The sequence below is a fragment of the Cornus florida genome, unplaced genomic scaffold (genome assembly GCF_030987335.1).
Source record: "Cornus florida cultivar Cherokee Brave unplaced genomic scaffold, ASM3098733v1 CherokeeBrave_3.0.0_Hap2_Chr02, whole genome shotgun sequence".
NCBI classification, from domain to species: Eukaryota; Viridiplantae; Streptophyta; class Magnoliopsida; order Cornales; family Cornaceae; genus Cornus; species Cornus florida.
The window spans coordinates 75,018,997-75,025,580 of NW_026775572.1; the positions used below are offsets into that span (position 1 = coordinate 75,018,997).

Consider the following 6,584-nt stretch of genomic DNA (forward strand, 5'->3'; position numbering starts at 1 on the left):
ACAAGCTGACATTCTTCCTTCCACCTAGGTTTCTATCATTTTTAGAAGATAAGGACCTATGCATGGAATTTTCACTCATGCTTTCATACAATTGCCACACATCATTTTCGTGCTTATCAAGATAAGAACCACCCATGGATGCATCAACCATACCCTCGTGATTATCCGGTAAACTTTTAAAAAAATATTGGACTAGTTGCCACTTAGGTATGTCATGATGAGGGCACTTTTTAAACAAATCATTAAATCTTTCCCATGCCTCATGAAACATTTCCCCATCTCCTTGAGAAAATTCTCTAATTGAAGTTCTCATGGCATTGGTCTTAGAAACCGGATAGTACTTTTTCAAGAACTCTTGTTGCATTTCCGCTCAAGAAGTTATCAAAAAAGGCCTAAGATTGTTGAACCAATATTTTGCCTTGTCTTTAAGGGTGAAAGGAAAAAGTTTAAGTCTTAAAACTTCCTCTGGCATGTCCGTGTATTTCACGGTGAACACACTTCAAGAAACTCAGTCAAATGCTTATAAGGTTCTTCACTAGGAAGTCCATGATAGTTTGGAAACATTTGAATAGTTTATGGTAAATTTCATAGTGATGTGCGCTAAATGGAGGCAATTGAATGCAAGTGGGTGCATTGTATTCATTTGGCACATAATGGTCTCTTAATGCAATAGGAGGATTCACAATTGGTGGTGCTAAAAGAACACCTTGATTAGCTTGAACTATGGGGGGTTGTGGAGCAAATATTGGCCGAGGCATTCCCAATGGAACTTGGCCTTGTTATTGTGAGTGAATGAATGGTCTAGGCATGCCTAATGGTACTTGAACATTTTCATGATGCACATTAGGGTGGAGGTTGCCTTGTTGGTCTATATGACCAAGGTCCTCCACATGGTCGTCATTCAAATCCTCCATTGGTGAAATGGAGTGATAAAAACTACCTATCTCCCTAGGATTACGAACAACCGATTCAAGATGCAAATTAGGAGGGACAAGAGTAGGATTCAATGACCTACGACCATGCATACACTAGCAAAACAAATAAAAAGCAAGTAACAATCACTTCGCCCCCGCAACAATTCAATCAACAAATCTCCACATTCAATGATCCCATGCTCCCATGCTTAAACAACATGCAAAGAAAAGTAAATTGCCTCCATGGGGGTTTATGATTTATCTAAGAAATGAAAAACAAGCCTCCATGCGGGCCAACGATTTAACTAGAGCTTGAGTTAGAAAGATCTCACAAAGGGTCCTTAAGCAACTTCAATTCATTTTCAACTTCCAAGCTTTGCTATGCTTTGCATTTTTTAGACTCTTAGTCCTTTTTATGCTTAGCTTAGCTCCTTGCTTTGAATTCTCCTTTGTTTAACCTCTTTGCTCAATTTCACCTAGCCAAATAAGAACAAACACAATAAGTAACCAAAAATAAAAATAAAGTAAAGACACGATCAAAGGAGTACTAATCCATAATTGTTTCCAAAATACGGCGTTGCCAATTAAATCCCTGGCAACGGCGCCAAAAACTTGGTGTGTTGCCGCACCAACACTTAAAGATGTGCAAAAAATAGTGAATGTGCAATGTAGCCAAGTTTTACATTTATAAATGCCACTAGTACCATTGACTAAAAATATAGCAAGGGTGAGTAGGGATCGTCCCAAGGGATTGGAGGGCTGCTAGTAATGGAAACAATGCTTAGGGTTTGTAATCAAAGGTAGGTTGTTTGGTTGATTAAACTACAATTAAGATTAAATAAGATCAATATAAAATAAGTAATTAAAGGATAGAGAAAACAAGAGAGAGAGGTATTGGGACTTAGAGATCACCACTAAGCATCACCTTTATATACACTCAATTCACAATTAATGAGGGGGAAAACATATGTTGCAACAATAGTGAGTGTGTGCGGTTATTTTAACAAGCATGGATGAGCAATTATGTATATATTGTCTAAACAACACAATGAATAGCACAATATATCAAACTAAGTCATTAATCCTTCTTTAATCTCACAATCTAAACATATCACATAATTTAGGAAATATACTACTTGCATTCATAAGTATGGAACATCAAACAACAAGCATGAATTGTCCTCCAATTTAATAACTAAAGTAGCTACACTACATCTAAGCTAATGACATGGAAATTAAAATAATTAGACTAAGGGAGAGGCACAATCCATCAAGAAATGAGTATGAACCATCAAATAAACCACAAGAGCATTCTATTAAGCACTATGTCTTGACAATCTCTATATCTATAACATCAACACACATAGACATGCATTAACAACACAAGAGATAGAGATAAACACATGAATATCTATCCTAGCATACATAGACATATGGATAGAATGAAATGATCACTTGGAAGAATTAAACCACACAAATCATTGAATAAACAAGATCTATGTATATAAATATGTTAAAACATGTATTACAACACAAATCCCCTTAAAAATACATAAATTAAGGTAAAGAAAACATGCTTAGGGCTAACTCTAGCCCCAAGAAGATGTCTAGCCACTCATAAATGGTGTCCTCCAACCCTCAAGGGCTATCTCCATGGTAGAAGTGTTCTTCTTCTTGAAGGAGATGGAAAACCTCTCAAGAATGTGTCTCTAGCTCCTGTTCTCTTTTCTTCTTCTCTATGGCAATCTCTAATATTGTGTATTGTGTCTTGTGTATCTCCTCTTCTCATAAAAGTGGCTTATAATTCTTCTATAGGTAGCTCAAATGTCACACCCAATGGTCTAGGCTCATACAGGGTTCCTCCAATGATTGCACAATGAGACAACTTTTAATGAGTTGGAAATATATTTTTTTTTTGGATTTGAGAGGGTTCGATTGATCGAACCTGTTTTATGATCAATCAAATATGGCTGAGATCTATCAAACTTTTGCTGGTTCGATCCTCCCATGGCGGCGCATTTTTGGATAAGGACAGGTATGAGATATTTTGGGGAAAGAGACAAAAATGGTACGTAGGGTGGTATAACAGGATAAGATGGAATCTTTTCGATCGATCTGAGAATTGTTGGATCGCTCGAACTTTGTGGGATCTTTGGATAAGGACAAAAGAGCTTGGATCCATCTTGGAGAGTCTAGATCGATGAACTTTTAATCGATCGAAGTATTCTTGAGATCGATCGAACATGCTGAATTTCGATACTTTACTTCAATCTGCTTCCACTTTGCTCTTTTCTTCCATCCAGCTTGAGTTATCTTCTTTTAAACTTTTATTTGGCTGAATTAGCCTATTTTAGGGATAAGCACCTAAAAAGGCAATAACACGAAATTATCTAAAATAGGAAAGTAAGATAGATAAAGGTCCTAGAATACCTAAGCTTAAGGGGTTTAAATGCGCACTTTTCAGCGCTCATCATCCATAAGGTGATAAGTTGAATAAATATAAACATATGGATAGAATGAAATAATCAATTAGAAGTATTAAATCACACAAATAATTAAATAAACAAGATTTATATATAAAGTAAGTGTCAAGACAAGATTACAACACAAATCCCCTCAAAATACAAAGCATTAGAGTCTAGAAGGCATGCTTAGGGCTAACTCTAGCCCCAAGAAGATGTTTAGCCACTCATTGAAGTAGTTAACCAACCCTTAAGGGCTATCTCTATGGTAGGAATGACCTCCTTCTTAATGGAAACCCTAGAAGAATGGAAGACTCTCAAAGATGTGTCTCTAGCTTCTCCTCCTCTCTTTTCTTCCTCTCTAAGAATGTTTCTAAGTCTATGAGATGATATATGAGATATGTATGAGATATGTATATTATATGTTGTAAAAGAGGCTCAAAATCCTTATATAGGTAGGTCAAGTGTCACACCCAATGGTCTGGATTCGTATACTAGGGTCCTTGTAATGATTGCACCATGAGCCAACTTTTAATGGGTTGGAACTTATTTTTTTTGGACTTGAGGAGGTTCCATCGATCGAATTATGTAGAGATCGATCGAACTGAGGTGAGATTAGGGATGGCTAATTCCCCATCCCTACCGGGTCCCCGCCCCGCCCCACCCTGTTTGTAGCGGGGATGGGGACCTTTTTAAGTAAACGGGGATGGGGATGGGGGCCTGTTTTGAAAACCCGCTGGGGTCGAGGGAGGGGCCGGGGATGGGGTAAACCCGCCATGCCCCGCCCTACCCCGATTAAGGGTTAAATTACTAATATACCCTTATATTTAATAATTTATTACTAAATTAGATTTAGTTTATATATGAAAATAAGAAAAATTATGTTTTTTTAAAAATAATATATGTTAATCGGGGCCGGGGCCGGGGATGGGGCGGGGACAGGGGAAGGGGTTTGGGGTGGGGGCGGGTATGGGGGTGGTGGTGAAATTTTAAGAGGGGATGGGGATTGAAAAATTCAGCAGGGATAGGGATGGGGAATAAGATTCCCCCCCCCCCCCCCCCCGCCCCATTGCCATCCCTAGGTGAGATCCATCGAATGCTGCAGAGATCGATCCATCCTTGGCGGCGCCTTTTTGAATAAAGACAAATCTCTGAGATATTTTAGGATATTTTGGAAAAGAGACAAAAGTGGTAGGTGGGGTGGTAGGTGGGGATAAGATCAAATATGTTCGATCAATCGAAGAATGGTTGGATCGATCAAACATTGTGGAATCTTTTGGATAAGGACAAGGGCTTGGATCCATCTTGAAGTGTCGAGAACAATGTTTCTTTGATCGATCGAAGTGATGTTGAGATCAATCAAACTTGCTGATTTCCACACTTTGTTTCATTCTGCTTCCACTTTGCTCCTTTCTTCCATCTAGCTTGAATTAGCTTCTTTAATGCTGTTATTTGGCTGAATCAACTTATTTTTGGGATAAGTGTCTGAAAAGGGCAATAACATGAAATTAGTCTAAAACGAAAAAGTAAGATAGATAAAGGTCTTAGAATACTTAGGCTGAAGGGGTTTAATTGTGCACTTTTCAGTGCTCACCACACCCCCAAACTTAAATATTGCTAGTCCCTAGCAATGAACAAAGTAAAGGAATGAAATGAACAACTATACAAGTATGAACTAAAAAACAATAAATGGATAACGCCACTTTCGTAGGGAACACGATTGCATTTAGCGTATGCAACAAGCCTTTTAAACCCCTAATGGACGAGTGAAGTCTCGTGAGGGTTTCCAGAAATGATACCCACAAACATTAAGCTTATTATCACTAAAGAGACACCAATATTACAAATAAGCATTGGGAGACAACTACCTCAAGTATGCAAATTTTCAACCATTTCTAAGCAATCTCCCAAAATCTCAACATCAAGTGAGCAAGTATGGTTCTCTACACATCAAGAAAATGATCACTACTCAAATAAAAGATAGCCTATTCTTTCCTTACTTCATTGTCTTGAGCTAGCATACGGCCAATGGATTCTTCCGCCGCTGATAAATATAGTTTCAGCGGCCATTTCTTCCGAGGTGGCATTACAACTAGTGGATTAACCAGATATTCCTTGATTTTTTCAAAAGCATACTGATGCCTTTCTTCCCATCTAAAATCTTCTTCCGGCTTCAATTTCAATAATGGCGAGAAAACATGGATTTTTCCTCCACAATTCCTAATGAATCTTCTAAGATACTGAACCTGGCTGATAAACCTCTACAGCTGCTCCTTACTAGTAGGTGTCATAACGTCCATGATAGCCTTAGTTTTATTCTAATCTACTTCAATCCCCTTATAATGAACCAAGAATCCCAGAAAGTTTCCAGCAGCCACTCCAAAAGCAAACTTTAAGTAGAATCATCTTAAGCTTATGAGTTTGCATTTTTTCAAAGGTTGTCTTCAAATGGGCCAAATGTTACTCATTGGCCGATGACTTTACTACTACATCATCAATGTAGACTTAAGTAAAATGGCTAATTATATCAGGGAAGATAGCATTCATTGACCTTGGGTATATTACTCCAGTATTTTTTAAACCAAACGGCATAACAACCCATTCGAAGGTTCCAATAGACCCTGGGCATCTAAATGCAGTCTTTGGAATATCTTCCTCAGCAATGTATATCTGATTGTAACCAGAATGCTCGTCCATGAAAGACATAATCTCATGTTTAGAGGTAGAATCTATCAACCGACCTGCCACTGGCATTGGATACTCATCTTTCGGTGTGGCAGTATTCAAATTTCTGAAATCTACACAAACCCTAAGCTTCCCATTCTTTTTATAACTGGTACTACATTTAAGAGCCATTCAACATATCTAGTCGTTCTTATAAAGCCAGCCTTCAATAGTCTTTCTATCTCTTCCTTCACTTTATGCATAACTTCCTGTGACATTCTTCTTGGAGGCTGTTTATACAGTCGATAATCTTCTTTAATCGGCAGTTTATGTTATACCAAATCCCTTGATAGCCGTGGCATTTCCTCATAATTCCAGGCAAAGCAATTTTTATATTTTTTCAGCAAATCAATCATCTTTGCTTGAAAACTAGGTTCCAGTAAACTACTAACATAAATTGGCTGATGATCTTCTTCCGTGCCCAAATTGACTTCCAGCAATAGATCCTGAACTTCTGCCTTACTATCATCCATTCTACACAGGG

General features: G+C 38.0%; 1 pseudogene; it reads left to right on the top strand.

Annotated features, from left to right (window-relative positions):
• The first annotated feature begins 209 nt into the window (after positions 1 to 209).
• On the top strand, positions 210 to 308 carry LOC132297725 (small nucleolar RNA R71; annotated as a pseudogene).
• Positions 309 to 6,584: the final 6,276 nt, after the last annotated feature.